The sequence below is a fragment of the Equus przewalskii genome, chromosome 12 (assembly GCF_037783145.1).
Source record: "Equus przewalskii isolate Varuska chromosome 12, EquPr2, whole genome shotgun sequence".
NCBI classification, from domain to species: Eukaryota; Metazoa; Chordata; class Mammalia; order Perissodactyla; family Equidae; genus Equus; species Equus przewalskii.
In genome coordinates this window covers 11,551,371-11,575,095 of record NC_091842.1, presented here as the reverse complement: position 1 = coordinate 11,575,095, position 23,725 = coordinate 11,551,371, and positions in this window count along the sequence as shown.

Sequence of the window (23,725 nt, the reverse complement as noted above, 5' to 3'; positions counted from 1 at the left end):
GACTCCAAGACAGAGAAAGGTGCTGTGGTCGATGCTGTAGATCTCCGCGCAGATGCCCTTTGTTGGGCTGTGCACGCACGCAACTGTGAGCTGTGAACATCGGCTGCGCGTGGCTCACAGCTGCCCTTTCTCCAGAGAGTGGCCCTCAGCTGATGGCAGCTATTAGCCTGGAAGTTGAGCAGCCTACAGTCAATGGCCAACTGAAATGGGTGTCTTCTTGCCTCAAGGGGGGATCAACACTGTGGTGCAGTTTATGCTCCAGAGCCTTCCCTGTGGATGAGGCCAGGAACACACTTTCCCTGAGGCCACATCCTGCTCCCCTCCCTCAGGAGACCGTGGCACCTAATCCTGGACTCAGCTCTGCCTCGGGGGAACTCAACACAGCCTGGGCCTGTGAGAGGCAGGGCTCTCGGCCAGAGCTGTCCACGAGAGCAGAGGTGGATGTCTGAGGGGGCTGCTACACCACATTCAGAGCCTCCAACCACAGAGGTGGTCTCATCTCCCATCTCATTCCTCCCAAACTCCAGCCAAGTGTAGTAGTTGATTTGGGCTGAGGATGAAATGTGGCCTTAGGAACACTGTGCCCACCTCACGCAGTGACTGATGAGGACAAGAACTTGGCTGCACCTGGGCCTGTGGACCAGAGTTAGGAGGATAGCCTGGGGGGCCAGCAGCCCTGGGTGGAGTCTGGCTGGGGTGACTGAGTGACCGATGCTGGATGGTCAGATTTGAGAAGGAGAGCAGAGGGTCCCAAAGGCAGGTTTCAGCCTTGAGCATGGCCCATGAGTGATAACAGAGAGCTCACACACGACACACAGAGTCCAACATGGGTGGGTGGGTGGCCCAGGGAGCTCAGGGCCAGATACAGAGGCCAGGGCGGGTGACTGGCTGGATGGGCAGCTGAGACAGGCACTCAGGTCTGTCATGTATGGCCCAAGTGCCACAGTCGGGGTATGGGGTGAGGCCTGCCCTGCGGGAATGAGGCCAGCACTCAGATAGCAAACGTGCAGTCGGACTCAGAGCCAGGGAGACTTCAAGTGGAGCCCCAGAAGGATGGTCTGGAACTGCTTAAATGCTCCCTTCCTCAGGGCAGGCCCAACAGGTCCTAGAGCCTGGGGTGGAGCTGAGCCCACTGGTAGGAGGCTCCAGACACAGGGAAAGAGGGTTGCAGGGCAGGAGGCAGGTGGCCCAACTCTGCACACCCAGCAGATTGGAATAAATGCTTACTGACTGGCCAGCTGTCATGTAGTCATTCAACAGCTCTGAGCACTAGCTATGGGAAAAGCCTGTGCTGGGCAATTTAGGGTCCTGGCCACGTGCCTGGCATCTCTTCTGCAACTGCCTGAACATTGGCTCCTGGGACACACGCAAGCTTGCGCCACAGCCCAGCACCTCCAGAGCTCAAGGTGCCTGGGGACCTCATGCCCACTGACCCTCTTGGGAGACCTGATGAATGGAAGCTCCTCAAATGGGACCACGTCTCCCCGTAGGTGACGGCCCCCTGGGAAGGGTCAGGGTGCCTCCCCTGGAGACTCTCAGGGCAGGGCCTGGTGCCCTCCTCAGACTAGACTTTCCAGAGCATGGCTGTGTCCCCCTCTCAGGGCAAGGCCACGTGCCTCAGCTCACATGAGTCCTCTAAAAGTTCTGCCCACTGTGAGGCTTTCTTTCTTTCCTCATCTGTAAAGCAGAAGAAGTCATATCTGCCTCATAAAGTTTCTACGGATAGAAGGAGAACAGCATAACATCACAATACTCAATGTCCAACAAAAAATTACCATATCCACACAATGGGATATTATTCAGCAATAAAAGGAAATAAAGTACTGATATGTGCTAGAGGATGGATGAAACTTGAAAACATTATGCTAAGTTATGAAGGATCTCACATCACAACCACAATTCCATTTATATTAAACGTCTAGAACAGGCAAATCTATAAAGACGAAAAGGAGATTAGTAGTTGTCCAGGGCTGGGGGTGGGGTGGTGGTGGTAGAGATTAGGGGATGAGGGCTAACAGGAGCAGGGTTTCCTTTGGGGGTAATGTAAATATTGTAAAATTTATTTTGGTGATGGATATACAGCTCTGTGACTACTAAAAGCCATTAAAGTTTGTACTTAAATGGGTGAATTATAGGCATGTGAAATTATATCTCAATAAAGCCGTCAAAAAAAAACAACTTAGTAGACAGGCAAAGAAGAAGGATTTGGCCCATAACCAAGAAAAACAAATCCATGAAACAGATCAATAAATGACAAAGATAATCAAATTAGCTGATAAGACTTTAAAACAGCTGTTGTAATTTGTAAAATATTGTAAAAAAATGTGCTCAAGATTTTAAAGAAAAAATAAACGTAATGAGGGGAGAAATAGATGACATAAAAGAGAATCAATGGAACTTCTAGAGCTGAAAATATAATGTCTAAAATGAAAAATTCATTGGATAAGCTTAACCACAGATTAAAGAGAAAAAAAACAAGATTAAAAAATTTGGCTGAGCTTTGGAAACCCATAGATGACCTTTAATCCATCAAACACACATATAATTGGAGCACCAGAGAGTGAAGAAATAAGGGCTGAATTTTTTTCAAATTTCAAATTTGATGAAAACCATAACCTCAAAGACCCAAGAAGCTCGAGGAATCCCAAGTAGAATAAACACAAAGAAAACCACACCAAAGCACATCGTAAAAAGTTGCTGAAAACCAATGATAAAGAGAAAACCTTAAATGCAGCTGAAGGGGAAATGACACATTATGTAGAGGGAATAAAGATAAGAATGACCGCTGACTTCTTGTCAGAAAGAAAGAAAGCTGGAGGACAATAAAACGACATATTTAAAGTGCTGAAAGACTCAACAGAATTCTGCATTTGATGAAAATAGCCTTCCAAAAATGAAGACGAAATAAAGGTAATTTCTGACAAACAAAAGGTGAGAAAACTTACTGCCAGTACACCCTGCACACAAAAAAATTTTAATGAAAGTTTTTCAGGATGAAGGAAAAAGATACCACATATAAACATGGTATACAAGACAATGAAGGGCATCAGAAATGGCAAATGTGTGCATTAATACAAAAGATATTTTCTGTCATTTTATTTCCTTAAAATATAATTGACTTCTAAAGAAAAAATAATGCTATATGGTGGGATTTATAACCTACGTATAAGTAAAATGCATGACTACAATAGCACAAAGGATGGAAAGAGGAAAGTGGGAGTACACTGTCGTAAGGTTCTTAGATTATTCACAGAGTTAAATATACTTTAAAGTAGATTGTGATAAATTAAAGATTCAAAGTATAAACCCTAGGGCAATCACACACACACACACACACACACACACACACACACACAGAACTAGCTAAAAGGCCAAAAGTGACAAAAATGGAAGACAAAACCAAAACAAAAAACCTCAAGCCAAAGGAAGGAAGGGAAAGAGGCAAAACAAAAAGAGCTGAGGGAACAAATGAAAAACAAATAACAGGATGGTAGATTTAAACCAAAACGTATCACTCTGCCTCTACCCACATGGAGTAACAGGGCCTGGATTTACCCTCCCACCTTAACAAGGAGAAAACCAAACAAACAAACAAAAAAAACAGGACATGGCAGTTGTCTGACATGCACAAAAGGCAGTACTGAAACGTGATCCCTGAGAGAAGGGAAACAAGATGAACTCTAAAATCTGGAAAATTTCCCAGACATTAGGAAATTAACATACTTCTAAATAACCCATGGGTCAAAGAAAAAAACCACATGGGAAATTAGAAAGTATTTTGAACTAAATGGAAGTGAAAACACAATATATCAACATTTGTGGGATGCAGCTCTAAGCAGAGCTGAGAGGGAAATTTATAGCTTTAATTGCTATACACAGGATGAAAAACCTATAATCAATGAGTAAAGGGTCTACTTTAAAAAAGCTAGGAAAGGAAAGAGCAAATTAAACCCGAGAAAGGAAAAATGTGAATAATAGAGATAAGAGCAGGAATCAATGAAATAGAAAGTGGGCAAACAATAAAGAAAATAGCTGATAACAAAAGTGATTTATTTGAAAAATTCAAATCATTAAAATATTTGTTGTCCATTGCTGTATAAGAATATTGCCACAAACATAGTGGCTTTAAACACATACATTAATTTTCTCACAGTTTTTGTGGGTCAAGAGTCCAGGCACAGATTCCTTGGGTCCTCTGCTTTAGGGTCTCACAAAACTGCAGTCAAGGTGTTTCATCTGAGGCTCAACTGGGAAAGAATCTGCTGCCAACTTACGTGGTTAGTGATAGCATTCAGTTACTCGCAGGCTGCTGGACGTGGAGCCTCAGTTTCTAGCTTGCTGTCAGTAGGAGGCCAGCCTCAGCTGTTTGCCACATGGCCCTTCCAAATGGCAGCTTGCAATATGGCAGTTTAATCCCTCAAAATAGTGGTGGGGGGAAATCTCCTAGTAATGTGATTATTATCTCATAAAACAATCACATACACATAATCATGTAAATCTCTTCACATTTATCATATTCTATTGATTAGAAGCAAGTCACAGGTCACGTCCACACTAAAGTGGAGAAGATCACAGAGTGAACACCAGGAGGTGGGGATCAAATTGCTACCCTAGAGCCTCTTGCCACATTCGATAAAACTAGGCTAGATCCTTTAAACAAAAAATAAAGAATACTATACGATCAATATTAGTAAAGAAAGAAGGGACATCACGAAAGCCTATATACACATTAAATAGACAATAATTTTATGCACAATGGCATGACAATATACTTGATAAATCAAGTGGACAAACTCCCTAAAGACACAAATGATCAAAACTGGCAGAAGAAGAAAGAGAAGCTTAGGGAGAATTTACAGATGAGTAAAGAAATAAAGACTAAAGGGAAATTAACAAAATAGAAAAACAATAGACCAAAACTTGGTTCTTTAAAAATATCAACAAAATTCACAGGTCTTCAGCTAGACTAAACAAGAAAAAAGAACAAATTCTCAAATTATTAAAATTGAAAATTAAAAAAGAGACATTACTACTAACCTAACAGAAGTAAAAAGGACTATAAGGGAATACTATGAACAACCGTATGCCAACAAAGGAGGTAACCTAGATGAAATGGACAAATTCCTAGAAAGACTCAAACTACGAAAACTGACCCAAAAAGAAATTGGAAAGCTGAAAAGGTCTATAACAAGCAAGAGATTGAATTAATAATTTTTTTAAAAAACTTCTCATAAAGAAAAGCCCAAGACCAGATGGCTTCACTGGTGAATTTTGCTAAACATTTAAAGAAGTATTTATGCAGAAGGAGTGACATCAGCCAGATGGTGGAATAGGAGTTTTCTGCCATCATCTGCCGACAGGACATCAATTTTTGACAACCACTGATGGATGAGAGTACCCTTGTGGGAGTCCAGGAGTTGAGGGGAGAAGTTCCACCATGCCACTGGAGAAAAATAATCTGAGAATAGATGCACTGAAGACGGTAAGAAGAGCAGTTTCACTTTACTCATGTCACTCCTCTCCCAAGGTAGCATAGCTCAATGCCAAGAGAGACCCCTTGGCCCACAATTTCTCCCATGGAGAAAAGTGAGAATATAGTGAGACAGTTCCTGGCTTCTCTAGCCAAGGCAGATGTTGTCCAAGTGGCCCACTTCTTTCTTGCCCCACCAGAATACCGAGGTGATCAGCACAGCTAAGGGGATGGGAGAGGATGGGAGCACAAAAACCAAGCTCAGAACTCATCAAAGGGCTGCAGATCCTACTAACCACATGTGGACTTCATCAGGAAGTCCATCAACAAGCTGCTTGGGATGCCTCACCTGCAGACCCACCCAATTGATCCAAGAGTACACACAGTGCTCCATGTACCCCACCCACCTCCTATGGCCAGCTCCATGCACACGTTCCCATGGATAGCAAGCATGAGCCTTTGCAGACAGCTTGTAAGCACATGCAGAAAGGTGACCTGACTCTGGCATTGAGAGAAGGCTCACAAACTTGAGCATTACAGGGCAGAGCCCCAGGGAAAACAAACAGGAGGCTCTCAGCTTCCGGCCTGGCTTTATGGAATCAATAGAAAGCATACAATCTTAAGAACTTCCCCCTAAGATGGAAAAAGAGTTGTGGAGTGGGCACATCCACAGAAAAAGTCTGAGAGCACCTCAGAATCCCTAGCCAGCCTGACTGGTGAAGGTATTTCTCTTCCAAAGGCAAGAGGAAGTGACTGCTTCTTCAAATGCAAAGATAGCAATGCAAGACTTCAAGGCACACAAAAAAATCAAACGAACTTGGCACCACCAAAGGAACAATAATTTTTCAGTAACTGAACCCCCAAATATGGAGATCTATGAATTACCTCACAATGAATTCAAAATAATTTTTTTAAAGAATTTCAGTGAGCTACAAGAGGACACAGATAGACAACTCAATGAAATCAGGAAAACAATACATGAACAAAACAAGACCATCAACAAAGATGTAGAAATCATAAAAAAGAACCAAACACAAATTCTGGAGCTGAAGATTACAATTAATGAAATGAAAAATACAGTAGAAAGCATTAGTTTCAGACTTGATCAAGCAGAAGAAACAATCTGTGGACTCAAACATAGGTCATTTGATATTATCCAGTGAGAGGAGAAAAAAAGGAAAAAGAATTAAAATGAATGAAAAAAACCTATGAGATTTACAGGGCACCATAAGATAAGTAATAATACGTATTACTGGAGTCCCAGAAGAGAAAGAGTGAGAGAACGAGGCAGAAAGTTTATTAAAAGAAATAATAGCTGAAAACTTCCCAAATCTGCAAAGAGATTTGGACATCCAGGTACATGAAGCGCAAAAGTTCCCAAACAGTTTCAACCCAAAGAAGACTTCACTGAGACACATAATCAAACTATCAAAAATCATGGACCAAGAGACAATTTTGACAGCCACAAGAGAAAAGAGACTCCTCATGTACAAGGAACCCCCATAGGGCTATCAGTGGACTTCTAAGCAGAAATACTGCAGGCCAGTAGATCGTGGAATGATATATTAAAAATGCTGAAAGAAAAACACTGCCAACCAAGAACACTTTACTAGGCAAAGCTGTCCTCCAGAAATGAAGGAGAGATAAAGACCTTCCCAGAAAAACAAAAGCTAAGGGAGTTCATCACCACTAGGCCAGCCTTACAAGAAATGCTAAAGAGAGTTCTTCAAGCTGAAACAATAGGATGCTAATTAGTAACATGAAAATATGTGAAAGTATAAAACTCACTGGTAAAGATAAGTATATAGGCAAATTTAGAATACTCTAATACTGTAATGGTGGTGTGTAAATTTCTTTTAACTCTGGTAAAGAGGTTAAAAGATAAAAGACTTAAAAATAACTATAGCTACAATAATTTGTTAATGGATGCACATAAAATGTAGGGAGAGAGTATGTGATCAAAGTTAAGTTGTTATCAGCTTAAAACAGACTGCTATAACTCTGTTTTATATAAGCCTCATGGTAACCACAAAACTTATAGTAGACACGCAATGGATAAAGAGAAAGAAATCAAAGACTACCACCACAGAAAATCATCAAATCACAAAGGAAGACAGCAAGAAAGGAAGAAAGGAACAAATGAACTAGAAAACAGCCAGAAAACAATTAACAAAATAGCAATGGTAAGTCCTTACTTATCAATAATTACTTTAAATGTAAATGGATTAAATTCTCCATTCAAAACACATAGAGTGGCTGAATGTATTTAAAAAAAAAAAAAAAGAACCAACTATATGCTGTCTACAGGACTCACTTCAGCTTTAAGGACACACAAAGGCTGAAAGTGAAGGGATGGAAAAAGATATTCCATGCAAATGGAAACCAAAAGAGACCAGGAGTGCCTATACTTATATCAGAAAAAATAGGCTTTAAGTAAAAAACTGTAATAAGAGATAACAGAAGGTGAGTATATAATGAAAAAGGGATCAATTCATCAAGAGGATATAATAATTGTAAATATATATGCACCCAACATCAGAGCACCTAAATATATAAAGCAAATATTAACAGATCTTAAGGTGGAAATATATAGCAATACGATAATAGTAACAGACTTTAATATCCCATGTTCAACAATGGATAGATCATCCAGACAGAAAACCAATAAGGAAATATTGGACTTGAGCTACAGTTTAGACCAAATGGACCTAACAGGCATATACAGAACATTCCATCCAGCAGCAGCAGAATATATTCTCCTCATGCACACATGGAACATTTTCCAGGATAGATCATATGTTAGGTCACAAAACAAGTCTTAACAAATTTAAGAAGATAGAAATCATATCAAGTATCTTTTCTATACAATGATATGAGACTAGAACAATAACAGGAGATAAACTAGAAAATTCACAAATATGTGGAAGTTTAACAACACACATCTGAACAACCAATGGGTCAAAGAAGAAACCAAAAGGGAAATAAAAAATATCTTGAGACAAACAAAAATGGAAACACAACATACCCAAACTTATGTGGTACAGCGAAAGCAGTTCTAAGAGGGAGGTTTAGACCAGTAAATACCTACACTAAGAAAAAGAAAGATCTCAAATAAACAACCTAACTTTATTCTTCAAGGTACTGCAAAAAGAAGAACAAACTAAGCCCAAAATAAGCAGAAAGAAGGATATAACAAAGATCAGACCAAAAATAAATGAAATAGAAACCAAAAAACAATAGAGGGGATCAATGAAACTAAGAGTTGATATTTTGAAAAGATAAACAAAGTTGGCAAACAATCAGTTAGACTAACAAAGAAAGAAAAAGAAAAGACTAAAAGAAATAAAATCAGAAATAAAAGAAGAGATATTACAACTGATACCAAAGAAACACAAAGGATCTCAAGAGAATACTATGAACAATTACATGCAAGCAAATTGTACAACCTACAAGAAATGAACAAATTCCTAGAAACATACAGCCTACCAAGACTGAATCATGAAGAAATCGAAAATCTGAACAGACCAACGACAAGTAAGGAAATTGAATCAGTAATAACAAATCTCCCAACAAAGATGAACCCAGGACCAGGCTTCATGGTGAATCCTAGCACCATCTAAAGGAGAATTAACACCTATGCCTCTCAAATTGAACAGAAGAGAATGCTTCCAAACTCACTTTACAAATCCAAGATTACCTTCCTACAAAAGCCAGACAAGGACACACAAGGAAAGAAAATTACAGGCCAGTATCCATGACGAACGTAAATGCAAAAATCCTCAATAAGATACTAGCAAACTCAATTCAACAGTACATCAAGGGGATCACACACCATGATCAAACGGGATTTATCCCTGATCTACAAGGATGGTTCAACATACGCAAATCAATGAACGTGATATACAATATTAACAAAATTAAAGATGAAAATCATGTGATGATCTCAATCAGTGCATAAAAAGTATTTGACAAAACGCAACATCCTTTCATAATAAAAAAACTTAAATTAGGTAGAGAAGGAATGTATCTTAACCTAATAAAGGACATATATGACAAGCCCACAACTAACATCATACTCAATGGTGAAAAACAAAGTTTTTCCTCTAAGATCAGGAACAAGACAAGGATGCCCACTCTCACCACTTCTATTCAACATAGTACGGGAAGCTCTAGCCAGAGCAATTAGGTAAGAAAAAGGAATAAAAGGCATCCACATTGGAAAAGAAGGAGTAATATTATCTCTGCTTGCAGACGATATGATTGTATATGTAGAAGGCCCTAAAGATTCCATCAAAAGACTTAAAACTAATAACAAATTCAATATGGTTGCAGGATAAAAAAACCAACATGCAAAAATCAGTTGTGTTTCCATACACTAACAAGAAATTATCTGAAAAAGAAATTGAGAAAACAATCCCATTTACAACAGAACCAAAAAAGAATAAAATAGTTAGGGATAAATGTAACCAAGTAGGTGAAAGATTGGTACAGTGAAAACTATAGAACACTGACAAACGAAATTGAAGAAGACACAAATAAATGAAAAACTATCCCAAGTTCATGGATTGGAAAACTTAATGTTGTTAAAATGTCCATTCTACCCAAAACAGTCTACAAATTCAATGTAATTTCGATTAAATTTCCATTGGGGAGGCCAGCCTGGTGGTGTAGCAGTTAAGTTGGCACACTCCACTCAGGGTTTGCCGGTTTGGATACCAAGTAGGGACCTATGCACCGCTTATCATGCTATGCTGTGGCAGGCGTCCCACATATAAAATAGAGGAAGAAAGGCACAGATGTTAGCTCAGGGACAATCTTCCTCAGCAAAGAGAGGAGGATTGGTGGTGGATGTTAGCTCAGGGCTAATCTTCCTCAAAAAAAAAAAAAAAATAAGAAAGAAAGAAAGAAAAGAAAAAAATTCCAATTGGATTTTTCACAGAAATAGAAAACAATCCTAAAATTCATATGGAACCACAAAGACCCCGGATAGTTAATGTAACCTTAAGCAAGAAGAGCTGGAGGCATCACACTTTCTAATTTCAAATTATATTACAAATCTTTGGTGATCCAAACAGTATGGTACTGGCATAAAAACCCATACATAGACTAATGGGATGGAATAGAGAGCCCAGAAATAAATTCATGCATATATGGTCAACCAATTTTTGACAAAGTCACCAGGAATACATTAGGGGGAAATGATAGTCTCCTCAATAAACGGTGTTGGGAAAACTGGATATCCACATGCAAAAGAATGAAATTGGACCTTTATTTTACGCCATACACAAAAATCAACACAAAATGTATTAAAAACTTAAACATAAGACCCAAAAACATAAAACTTCTAGAAGAAAATGTACATGAAAATCTTCTTGACGTTTGTCTTGGCAATGATATTTTTGATTTGGCAACAAAAGCAAAAATAAACAAGTGGAACTACACCAAACTATAAAGTTTCTGCACAGCAAAGGAAATGATGAACAAAATGAAAAGGCAACCTATGGAACGGGAGAAAACATTTGCAAACCATATATGTGATAAGGGGTTAATATCCAACACATATAAGGAATTCATATAATTCAACAGCAAAAAAATTAATAAATAAATAACCCAATTTAAAAATGAGCAAGGACCTGAATAAGCGTATTTCCAAAAAAGACATACAAATGGCCAAGAGGTATATGAAAAGATGCTCAGTATCACCAATCATTAGGGAAATGCAAATCAAAACCACAATGCAATATCATCTTATATCTGTTAGGAGGACTATTATCAAAAATGCAAAAGATAACAATTGTTGGAGAGGATGTGGAGAAAAGGGACTCTTATTCACTGTCAGTGGGAAGGTAAATTGGTACAGCCACTATGGAAATCAGTATAGAGATTCCTAAAAACATAAAAAATAAAACTACCATATGACCCAGCAATCCCACTTCTGAGTAAACATCCAAAGGAAATAAAATCCCTATTTCAAGATATATCTGCACTCTTACATTTACTGCAGCATTATTCAAAGCCAAAGTGTGGAAACAACCGGAGTGTCTATCGATTGATGACTGGGTAAAGAAAACATGGCATATATAATGGAATATTATTCAGACTTAAAGAGGATGGAAATCCTGCCATTCATGACAACATAGATGAAACTAGGGGACATTTCATAAGTGAAATAAGCCAGATACAGAAGGAAAAATACTGCATGATCTCATTTACATATGGAATCTAAAAATGTCAAACTTGTAGTAAGAGAGTAGAATGGTGGTTACTAGGCTCTGGGGGGTGGTGAATCTGGGAGATGCTGGTGAAAGGATATAAAACTTCAGTTATAAAACGAACAAGTTTGGGAGACATAACGTACAGAATGATAACTACAGCTAATAATAATGTATTGTATACTTGAAATTTGCTAAGAAAGTAGATCTCAAGTGTTCTTACCTCAAAAAAAAGGTAACTATGTGAGGTGATTAATATGTTAATTAGCTTGATTCTGATAAATATTTCACAATGTATACATATATCAAAACATCACGTTGTACATTTTGAATATATACAATTTTTATTTGTCAATCACATCTCAATAAACCTGGGGGGAAAAAAGAAGAATTAATATCAATCCTCAAAAACTCTTCCATAAAAGGAGGAAAATTTTTCCAGCTCATTCTCTGAGGCCCTGGTACCAAAACCAGACAAAGACAATACAAGAACAGAAAACTACAGACTAATAATCATTAAGAATAATACAGGCACAAAAATTCTCAACAAAATACAAGAAAGTGAATCCACTAATGTATAAAAAGGATAATACAGATGACTAAGTGGGATTTATCCCAGGAATGCAAGGTTGGTTCAAAATACAAAAAGCAACTAAGTTAACACACCATATTAAAAGAATAAAGGGCAAAACCACATGGACATCTCAACAGATTTAGAAAAAGCATTTGACAAAATCCAGCACTTTCTTTAATAATGAACACATTCAACAAACTAGGTATAGAAAGGAGCTTTCTCAATGTGATAAAGAACATTTATGAAAAATCTACTGCTAACATCATCCATAATGGTGACAGACTGGAAGCATTCCTTCTAAGATCAGGAATAAGACAAAGATATTCACTCTCAACATTTATATTCAACATTGTATTGGACATTCTAGCCAGGGAAATTAGGCAAGAAAAAGGAATAAAGGATCCAGATCAGAAAGGATGAAATAGGGGGCCAGCCCCATTGCCGAATTGTTAAGTTCACACCCTCTGCTTCAGCAGCCCAGGGTTTTGCCAGTTCGGATCCTGGGCGCAGACATGGCACCGCTCATCAAGCTGTGCTGAGGTGGCGTCCCACATAGCAGAGCCAGAAGGACCTACAACTAAAATATACAACTATATACTGGGGGGCTTTGGGGAGAAGAAGGAAAAAAAGATTGACGACAGATGTTAGCTCAGGGCCAATCTTTAAAAAAAAAGAAAAAGAAAAGATGAAGTATAGCTCTCTTTATGTGCAGATGACAAGACTTCATACATAGAAAATTCTAAGGAATACACACACACAACCATTAGAAGGAAGAAACAAATTCAGCAGGGTTGTAGAATACAAGAGAAATATACAAAAATCAACTGAATTTCTATATATTAGAAAGGAACAATTCAAAAATGAAATTAAGTAAACAATTCCTCTCACCATACACAAAACTTAACTCAAAGGATCATAGACCTAAATGTAAGAGCTGAAACTCTAAAACTCTTAGGAGAAAATACAGGTGTACTTCTTTGTGACCTTGGACTAGGCAACAGTTTCTTAGATAAGAGGCAAAAAATACAAGCAACAAAAGAAAGAACAAATAAATTTGATTTCATCAAAATTTTAAACTTTCATATTTCAAAGCACCATCACGAAAGTAAAAAGACAACCCACAGAATGGGAAAAAATATTTGCAAATCATTTATTTGCAAAAAGTGTTGACAAGAATGTGGAGAAATTGGAACGTTCCTACATTGCTGGCGGAAATATAAAATGGTGCAGACACTTTGGAAAATGGTTTGGCAGTGTCTCAGAAGTTAAACAGCGTTGCAAAAGGAGCAATTCTACTCCCACATATATAACCAAAAGAATTGAAAACATGTGTTCACACAAAAACTTGTACACAAATGTTCATAGCAACATCATCCATAGTAGCCAAAAATGAAATCCACTCTCAGACCCATCATTGATGAAGGGGTAAATGAATGTGGTATATCCATACAATGGAATAATACTCAGCTATAAAAATGAATGAAGTACTTATAAATACTATAACATGGATGAATTTTGAAAACATTACGCTAAGTGAAAGAAGCCAACACAAAAGGTCGTATATTATATGATTCCATTTATATGAAATGTCCAGAATAAGCAAATCCATAGAGACAGAGAGTGGTTTCCAGGGGCCAGGATGAGCGGAGAATGAGGAGTGTCTGCTAATACATATGGGGTATTTTGGGGGGAGATGAAAATGTTTATAAAATTAGGTGATGATTGCACAACTTGGTGAATATACTAAAAACTATTAAATTGTTCACTTTAAAAAAGTGAATTTGGAGGGCCGGCTCCGTGGCCGAGTGGTGAAGTTCCCACACTCCACTGTGGCAGCCCAGGGTTCGGATCCTGGGCGCGGACATGGCACCACTCGTCAGGCCACGTTGAGGTGGCATCCCACATCCCACACCTCGAAGGACCTGCAACTAAGATATACAACTATGTACAGGGAGGTTTGGGGAGATAAAGCAGAAAAAAAAAGTGAATTTGGGGGCTGGCTGGCCCAGCGTGATGTACTGGTTAAGCTCATATGCTCTGCTTCAGTGGCCCGGGGTTTGAGGGTTCAGATCCTGGGGGCAGACCTACACACTGCTCATCAAGCCACGCTGTGGCGAATTCCCACATACAAAACAGAGGAAGACTGGCACGGGTGTTAGCTCGGGGACAATCTTCCTCAAGCAAAAAGAGGAAGATTGGCAACAAACATTAGCTCAGGGCCAATCTTCCTCACCAAAAAAAAAAAAAAGTGAATTTTATGGTATGTGACTTATACCTCAATAAAAAAGAAGAAATAGAAAATCTGAATGAGTCTATATCTACTGAAATTTATATTTTATAGTTAAAACTTTCCAACAAGGCAAAATTCCAGGCCCAGATGGCTTCACTGGTAAATTCTAGCAAACAATTTAAGGATGAGGTAATAGCAATCTCACAAAACTTTTAGAAAACATGGAAAGGGATACTTCCCAACTAATTTTATGAGGCCAGTGTTACTCTGATACCAAAACCAGACAAAGACATTACAAGGGAAAAAACCCTAATAAATATAGATGAGAAATCAGCAAACCACGGCCTATGGCCAAAGCCTGCAGGCCGTCTGTCTATGTAAATAATGTTTCATTAAAACACAGCCGCACTCATTAATTTACATACCGTCTCTTGCTGTTTTCATGCTACAGTGGCGGAGCTGAGAGTTGTGGCACAGATTATATGGTCTGCAAAGCCTCAAATATTTACTACCTGACTCTTTACAGAGGAGGTTTGCTGATCTTGCTGTAGACCAAAGGCTCTCCTGGAGAAAGACACGAAAATCCTGTAGAAAGGTTAGCAAATCAACCAAAAATATGTAAAGCCGACCAAACAGCAAGATCAAGTGGAATTTATCCCAGAAATGCAATGTGGGTTCACCAAAAACAGTCAATACAATACAACATATTAACAGAACAAAGAGTAAAAACAACACAGTCATTTCAATAGCTGCAGAAAAAAATCATTTGACAAAATTCAACATCCATTCGTGATAAAAACACCTTTCAGCAAACTGAAAACAGAAGGGACAGTTTCCCGGCTGGCATGTAAGAAGTCTGGAAGTCACCACTCTGTCCCAGCAACAAGTGAAAGGCGGAATAAACCGAGAAACCCACCATCTCCTTAGGGCCGTCGCAGGCACGAGCCCACAGGGAGGCTGCGGCCCCCAAAGTTGCGCGGACGCGGGAACAGAGAGCCACACTCACCGCAGCCGGGCCCCCGGGGCAGCCGCGCAGCGGGAGAGACGGCTGCAGCACTGACGCCATCTTCCCCAACCGGGTCCTCAAGATTTCCTTAGACGTATGAGAGCTGACAGGATTAATCACCAGCAGATCTTCGCTCCAAAAGACGCTAAAGGAAGTCCTTCAGACAGAAGAAAAATGATCCCAGATGGAAAAGCTGATGTACAGAACGGAATGGAGAGCGTCAGAAATGGTATGTGGACAGACATCAAGGACTTTTTTCTCAGTTTTGATCTTTTCAAAAGATAATTGGCTACTTAAAAGCGAAAATAATGACAATGTATCGTGGAGTTCATCACATGTAGGAGCAAAATATATGACACCAAAGCACAAAGGTCTGGAAGGGGGAAAAAGAGTAGAGTGTGGCAAGGTTTTCATACTATGTTTGAAGTGGTGTCATGTTACTTGAAGGTAGACTAATAAGTTAAAGATGCATACTCTAAGCCATAAAGCAATCACTAGCTAATAAAAAACTGAGTTATATCTAGTCAACTAATGAATGAGATAAAATAGAACCATAAATAATATTCTGTTAATTCAAAAGAAGGCCAAAAAAAGAAGGAAAAGGGAACAAAGAACAGATGGGTCAAACAGAAGACAAAGATCAGGATGGCAGAGCTAAATCCCACCGTATCAACAACTACGTAAAATGTCAATGGTTTAGAGGACGGGTGACAACTGTGGCCTGCAGGTCAAACCCTGCCTGCAGCAAGTCTCACGTGGCCCGCAAGCTAAGACTGGTTTGCACATTTACAAGTTTGCAAGTGTCATGAAAAGAGGAGGGGAGGAGAGTACGCAGCAAAGACTATATGTGGCCTACAAAGCCTTAAGTATTTATTACCTGGTCCTCGACAGAAAATGTCCTTCAACTGCTGGTCTAAAAGCACCAATTAAAAGTTAAAAGGAAGCCCGGGATTCACCGGTTCGGATCCCGGGTGCGGACATGGCACCACTTGGCAAGCCATGCTGTGGTAGGCGTCCCACATAGAAAGTAGAGGAAGATGGGCACGGATCTTAGCTCAGGGCCAGTCTTCCTCAGCAAAAAGAGGAGGATTGGCAGCAGATGTTAGCTCAGGGCTAATCTTCCTCAAAAAAAAAAAAAGTTAAAAGGCAGAGATTGTTAGATTGGACAAAAGAGCAAGACCCAAATATGCTGCCTACCTAAACCAAAATAGCATAAGAATGAAAAAAATATATAAAAGATAATAGAAAAATATATACATTTTGGTCTCTGCTCTGGTTCCTGGCACAGAGCTCCTAAAACCCCTGTAATCTCCTACGTGATAAGAGCACCAGGAGCGTCCTTTGCCCCAGTATTTGGTCTCCGACCCTGGTTCCTGACAGAGCTCCTAAGTCCCTTGGACTTTCCTGAGTGATAGGAGTGTCTTTTGTTCTAAGGAGGTGACTCTTGATGGGCTCCTGGATGGGGGCTGGTCATCAGAAAGACCAAGTCATGATTAGAAACTTGAAATTGTCAGCCCCACCCCCTACTCTCCAGAGAGCGGAGAGAGGCTAGAAACGGAGTTAATAATTGATCATGCCTATGAGAGGAAGCCTCTGTAACATCCCACTAGTATGGGCTTCAGGGAGCTTCTGAGTTGGTGAATGTATGGAGGTGCTGGGGGAGTGGCCCAGAAGCTCACACCCTTCCCACATTCCTTGCTCTATGCATCTACTCCATCTGGATGTTCGTCTGTATCCTTCACCATACCCTTTTACAATAAACTGGTAAATAGTAAGTGTTTCCCTGAATTCTGTGAGCTGCTCTAGCAAACTGATGGAACCTGAGGAGCGGGTCACGGGAACCTCAGATTACAGATGGTTGGTCAGAAGCACAGCAGACAACCTGAAGTGCGGGCACTCTTGTGGGACTGAGCCCTGAGCCTGTGGGATCTGATGCCATCTCCTAGTGAACAGTGTTAGAATTGAGTTAAATTGTAGGACACTCAGCTGATGTCACAGATAATTGCTTGGTGGGGCAAATCCCCACACACCTGGTGGCAGAGGTGTTGTGAATGTGGTAGTAGTGTGAGATTAACGGAGAAACACAGGAAGGAAAGACTGAATTTTTTCCTTCCTAAATATATAATTTTCCTTACAACATATATATATATATAAAATGCTAACACTAATCAAAGTCAAGCCAGAGTGACTATATAAGTAATAAACAAAGTAGATTTCAGGACAAAGAATATTACCAGAGACAAGGAAGATCATTTCGTAACAATGAAGTGGTCAATTCGGTAAGAGAATATAACAATCCTAAATGAGTATGTTCCTAATAACAGAGATTCAAAATACATGAAGCAAAAACTCCAAATAGACACAGACATATAAACATCTATAGTCATAAAGTTCAATACCATTCTTTCAACAACTGATAGAATACTAGTTGGATAATCAGTAAGGATATAAAAGATTTGAACAACACTATTGACCAACCTAATTAATATTTATAGCATCCTCCACCCAACAACAGCAGAAAATATTTTTTTCTCAAGTACAACAGTCACCAAAGGTGATCATACTCTGGACCATAAAATAAGTCTTAATAAATTTAAGAGGATTCATTTCTCACAAAGTATGTTCTCTGACAACAATGGAATTAAATTAGAAGTCAATAAGAAACAGATAACTGGAAAAGCCACCCAAATATTTGGAAACAAAATAGCACACTTCTAAATAGCCTATGGATCAAAGAAGAAATTACATGGGGAATTAGAATGTATTTTAAGGGAATGAAAATGAAAAGACAACAGGTCACAATTTGTAGGATGCAGCTAAAGCAGTATTTAGAGGGAAATAGTATCAATTGCTTACGTTAGAAAGAAAGATCTCACACCAATGATTTAAACTTACACATTGAGAAGCAAGTTTTTAAAAGAGAAAAATTTTTAATTAAGGAAGAAACATTACCAAATTTACACAAACTCTTTCAGAAAATTGAAGAGGAGAGAGTACTTCCTGATTCATTCTATGTCAGCATTATCCTGACACCAAAACAAAGACATTACAAGAAAACAAAAATACAGACCAATATTCCTCATGAGTAAAATGCAAATATTCTTAACAATATTGTAGCAAATAAAATCTAACAATATATAAAAATGATAGCACATCATGAGCCAGTACATTTTTTCCCAGGAATGCAAGGTTAGCTCAACATTTGAAAATCAATTGATGTAATTCATTATATCAACAGACTAAAAACAAAACAAAAATCAAAACCCAGGTGATAATCTCAGTGGATGCAGAAAAAGCTTTTGACAAAATTTAGCATCCATTCATGGAAATACTAAGGATACAAGGAAACTTCATAAACTTGATAGAGAATGAACATTTTCCCTTTAAGATTAGGAACAAGGCAAGAATATCCTTTCCCACCACTGCTATTCAGTGTAGTACTGGAACTTCTAGCCAATGCAATAGAGCAATGAAGAGAAACAAAAGCCATCTAGATCAAAAAGCAATGTCTAAAACTGTCCCTATTAGCAAACTACTTAATTGAGTATGTAGAAAATCCTACGGTGTCTACCAAAAACTACAGAACTGAAAAAACTTTAGAACTAGTAAAACTGCAAGAATAAGTGAGCTTATTAAGATTGCAGGATGCAAGATCACTATACAAAAATCAGTTATATTTCTATGTACTAGCAACAATCAGAAAGAAATTTTTAAGGTATTTACTATAGTATCAAAAAATATGAAATAGTGAGTGACAAATTTGACAAAAGACCTTCAAGACCAATACACTGAAAGCTACAAACATTACTCAGAAAAATTCAGGAAGACTTAAATCATACATTATCAACAGAATCACCATCACCCCTCAAAAAAGAGGAAGTTGGTTCTTGGGGGAGGAGGTGTGAATAATGTTACTCTTTTGTATATAAGGCACAGATATACATACAGTACCCAAAGAGATATGAATTATCTGTTTTATTAAAACGTCATGTGGAGATGATTATGAAAATAACGTCTAAAAAGACATTATAGGAAAGGCAAAAAAAAAAAAGGTTGAGAAACAATGACTTAAATAAATGGAGAGATGTACCATATTCATGGATAGGAAGACTAAATATAGTTAAGATGATATTTCTCCCAATTTGATGTATAGATTTAATGCAGTACCAAACAAAATCACAGTAAGCTTTTTCCTTCTTGTAAAAATTAACAAAATAATTCTAAAATTTATATAGAAATGCAAAAGACTTAAAGCAGCCAAAACAACTTTGAAAAAGACTAGTCAGAGGCCTTGAACTGCCTGGTTTCAAGATTTATTATAAAGTACCAATTACCAAGACAGTATGGTATTGGCAAAAAGATAAGTATATAGACCAACAGAACAGAATAGAGGGTCCAGAATATAGACCCACATATCTATGGTCAATTGATTACCAACAAAAGTGCCAAGGCAGTTCAATCGGGAGTGGATAATCTTTTCCACAAACGGTGCTGAAATGATTGGATATCCATATGCAAAAAAAAATGAACATCAATACCTCATATCATATACAAAAATTAAGTCAAATTTCCAGGTGTTTGGATACTTTTTAGTTTTCTTTTTATTATTGATGTCTAGTTAAATTCTTTATAAGAGCTAAACTACAATATTTCTAAATGGAAACATAGGAGAAAATCTTTGTAACCTTGGGTTTCTCAGATATTTCTTAAATATATCACAAAAAGCATGAATCATTCAAAGAAAATAATCAGTAAATTGTACTTCATCAAAGGAAAACTTTGCTCCTTAAGAGATAGTTCAGGGTGTTTCTGTTGCAATCAATAAAGAAAAAGGAGACTTCTCCTTGTTTCTCCCACTAAATGCAACTAAAAGCTCTGGCTGAAACTCATAGAGTAACTATTATAGACTCTGAAAACTAAACGACAGCAGACGTTTGGGTGAAAAAAAATCAAAACTGGAAGTAGCACTGAAGCAACGGTGAGTTTCTTTTTTTCCCTTAGTCATCTTCTACTCCAGACTCAAAGGCAGCCCTAAAGCCAGAACTACATACTGGGTGCAGACAGAAAGAGCTCCAAAAGAAGCTCTCTGGTTGTGGTTCAAGGGATAGGAAAGGGTGCTCCTAAAGATCAGAGAGGATGGAGAAATTCCAAGATTTTTTCTCCATTCTCGACTCTCCCATTTTCCAGGAAATCCCAAGTAGGGCAGGCAAAAGTGACTGGGCAGATACCACATACTCTGTGCAACAGGGACCTTCTCTATAACAAGAGACACTGTGGTCCCAAGAGTGTTGGTGGAATCCCTGTTGCTTTTTTTCCCATCTCCTTGCCATTTGGCACCGAAGGAAGATGCAGTCATGAGTAGTGTGTGGCAGAGTGGAGAAAAAAAAGCACCAGCCTTCTAATCAGAGGACTTGGAAGAGGAGTCCTTGGGAGCTGGGAAGTATCAGTGAAATTGCTGAGAAGAAGAAGCTCAAGAAAACAATTTGGTAAAGTTGTATATGAACTCCTGGGCTCATCTCTGAGTTTGCATGTGTGGATCTGACCCTAAACTGCATGGACTTTGAGAAATGAACTATGGGACATACACTGCTCCAGTCTCAGGCTGGACGCTGTGTGGTGCACACAGAGGGTGTCTCTGAATCGTACTGTCAAGTCTTCGGAAACAGGACAGACATTGCAACCATGGCCCACAGAGTACAATAGGCTCTTGCAGCTTGAACCTAACCAAATGGCCTGCTTTTAAAAAGTTAAGATTTAGGCAAGACCCAGAATCACGTAACATAATATTTAAAATTTCTAGAATGTAATTCAAAATTACCCAATATGTAAAGAATCAGGAAAATCTAAACATCTTGTAAGAAAAAAAAATAACAGATGCCAACCCCAAGATGGCACAGATGTTGGAATTAACAGGCCAAGATTTTAAAGCACCTATTTAACCATGCTACTAAGGGAGAATATTTTCAAAAAAATAGGAGGCCTCAGCAGAGAAATAGAAGAAAAAGAACTAAATTAGAACTAAAAAAGAAATAGAAAAAGAACTAAATAAGTATTCTAGAAATAAAAAATGCAATAATTAAAATTTAAAATTCATCAGATGAGCTCAACAGCAGAGTGTAGATGACAGAAAAAAAGAGACAGTAAACTTGAAAATGAGCTTTAAAAAGTATCCAGCATGAACAACAGAAAGGGAATATATTAGAGAAAATGAGCAGAGTCTTAGTAGAGGAGAAAGGATGTGGGACAGAAAGATATTTGAAGAAATAATGATTTAAAACTTCTGAAACTTGAGAAAATAAATAAACTTACAGATTCAAGAAGTTCAGCAAATCCCAGTTAACATAAACTCAAAGAAATCTATACCCAGACACATCATAATCAAAATGTTGAAAACTAAAGACAAAGATAATATCTTGAAAGCAGTCATAGAAAAGTGGCAAGTTATACACAAAGTAACAATTATTTTAATGACAAGGGATTTATCATCTGAAACTGTGAAGGCCAGAAAGAAGGAAAACAACACTTTTTAATTGCTGAAAGAAAAGAATTGTCAGCCCAGAATTCTATATCTAGGGAAAATGTCCTTCAAGGATAAATGTGAAATGAAGATATTTTGAGATGAAGAAAACCTAAGGGAATTGTTGACAACAGAATTGCACTAAAAGAAATGCTAAGGAGAATTCTTTGGACAAGAAGAAAATAATACCAGAGAGAATCTTAGACCCTCAGAATTGAAGGAAGAGCAACAGAAATGATAAATATCTGGGTAAATATAATAGACTATTTTTTACTCTTAGGTTCTTTAAAATATGTATGACTATTGAAAGCAAAAATCATAACACTGTCTAAGAAGCTTTTAAAATAGTTTTATTTTTTAGAGCAGTTTTGGATTCTAATGGTGTTTTCAATGCATGTTGATGTAACACATATGACAACTATGCATAAAGAGAGTAAAGAGACGTGTAAGCTTCCTAAATTTCACTATAAGTGTTAAAATATTAATTCTAAGCAGAATGTGAAGATTATAGTATATATATGGTAAATCATAGAGCAACCACTAAAAAGACTATAGAGCTATAGTAAAATAATCAAAAGATAAATTAAAATGTAATACTAAGCAATATTCAAATAACCCAAAAGAAGGCAGGAAAAGGTAAAAAGGGAAATAAAAAACATAGGGAGAAAACAGAAAATAATTAATAATGTGATATTCCTAAATGCAAACACAACAATAAATATAAATGGTCTAATCACACCAACTAAAAGACAAAGATTGTGAGAATATATTTTAAAAAAAACCCACATAGCTATACACTTTAATATAGGTAGGTTCAAAGTTAAAGAATGGGAAAAGATATGCCATGTAAAATTTAATAAAAAGAAAGCTCAAGTGGCTGTATAACTATCCAACAAATCATACCTCAGAACACAGAAATTTTCCAGGGATAAAGAGGGACATTACACAATGGGAATAAACCAAGACAATATCATTTTAAATGTGAATACATCTAACAACAGAACTGCAAACATATGAAGCAAAAACTGACAGAACTGAAGGAGAAATGGAGAAATCCACAATTACAGTTGGAAATTTCAATGCTCCTCTTTGATAATGTATAGAAAAAATAGAAAATCAGCAAGGCTATAGAAGAACTGAATAACTCCATCAACCAACTAAAATTGACAAACACTCTATCAACATCAGTATAATATACATTCTTTTTGGGTACACATAGAGCATTCACCAAGATAGATCATATCCTTGGTCATAAAGTAAGCCTTAATAAATATTTTAAAATTAGAATTCTATAAAGTGTCTTCTCAGATATAACAGAATTAACTAGAAGTCAATAGTAGAAGTAAAACTGGAAAATATTCAAATACCTGGAAATTAACAACACATTTCTAAATAATCCAGAGTTAAAGAGAAGTCCAGGGAAACTAGAAAATATTTTAATTTAAATGAAAATGAAAATACAAACAAAACTTATGGGATGCAGCCAAAATACTATTAAAGGGAAATTTATAGCATTAAATGACTATATTAGGAAATAAGAAAGGTCTCAAATCAATAACCTAAGCTTTCACTTTAATAAACTGTGAAAAGAAGAGTAAGATAAACTTAAAGCAAGCAGAAAGAAGGAAGTAACAAAGATAAGAGCAGAAGCCAATGAAATCGAAAACAAGCACCATAGAGAAATCATTTAAACCAAAAGCTAGTTTTTAGAAAAGA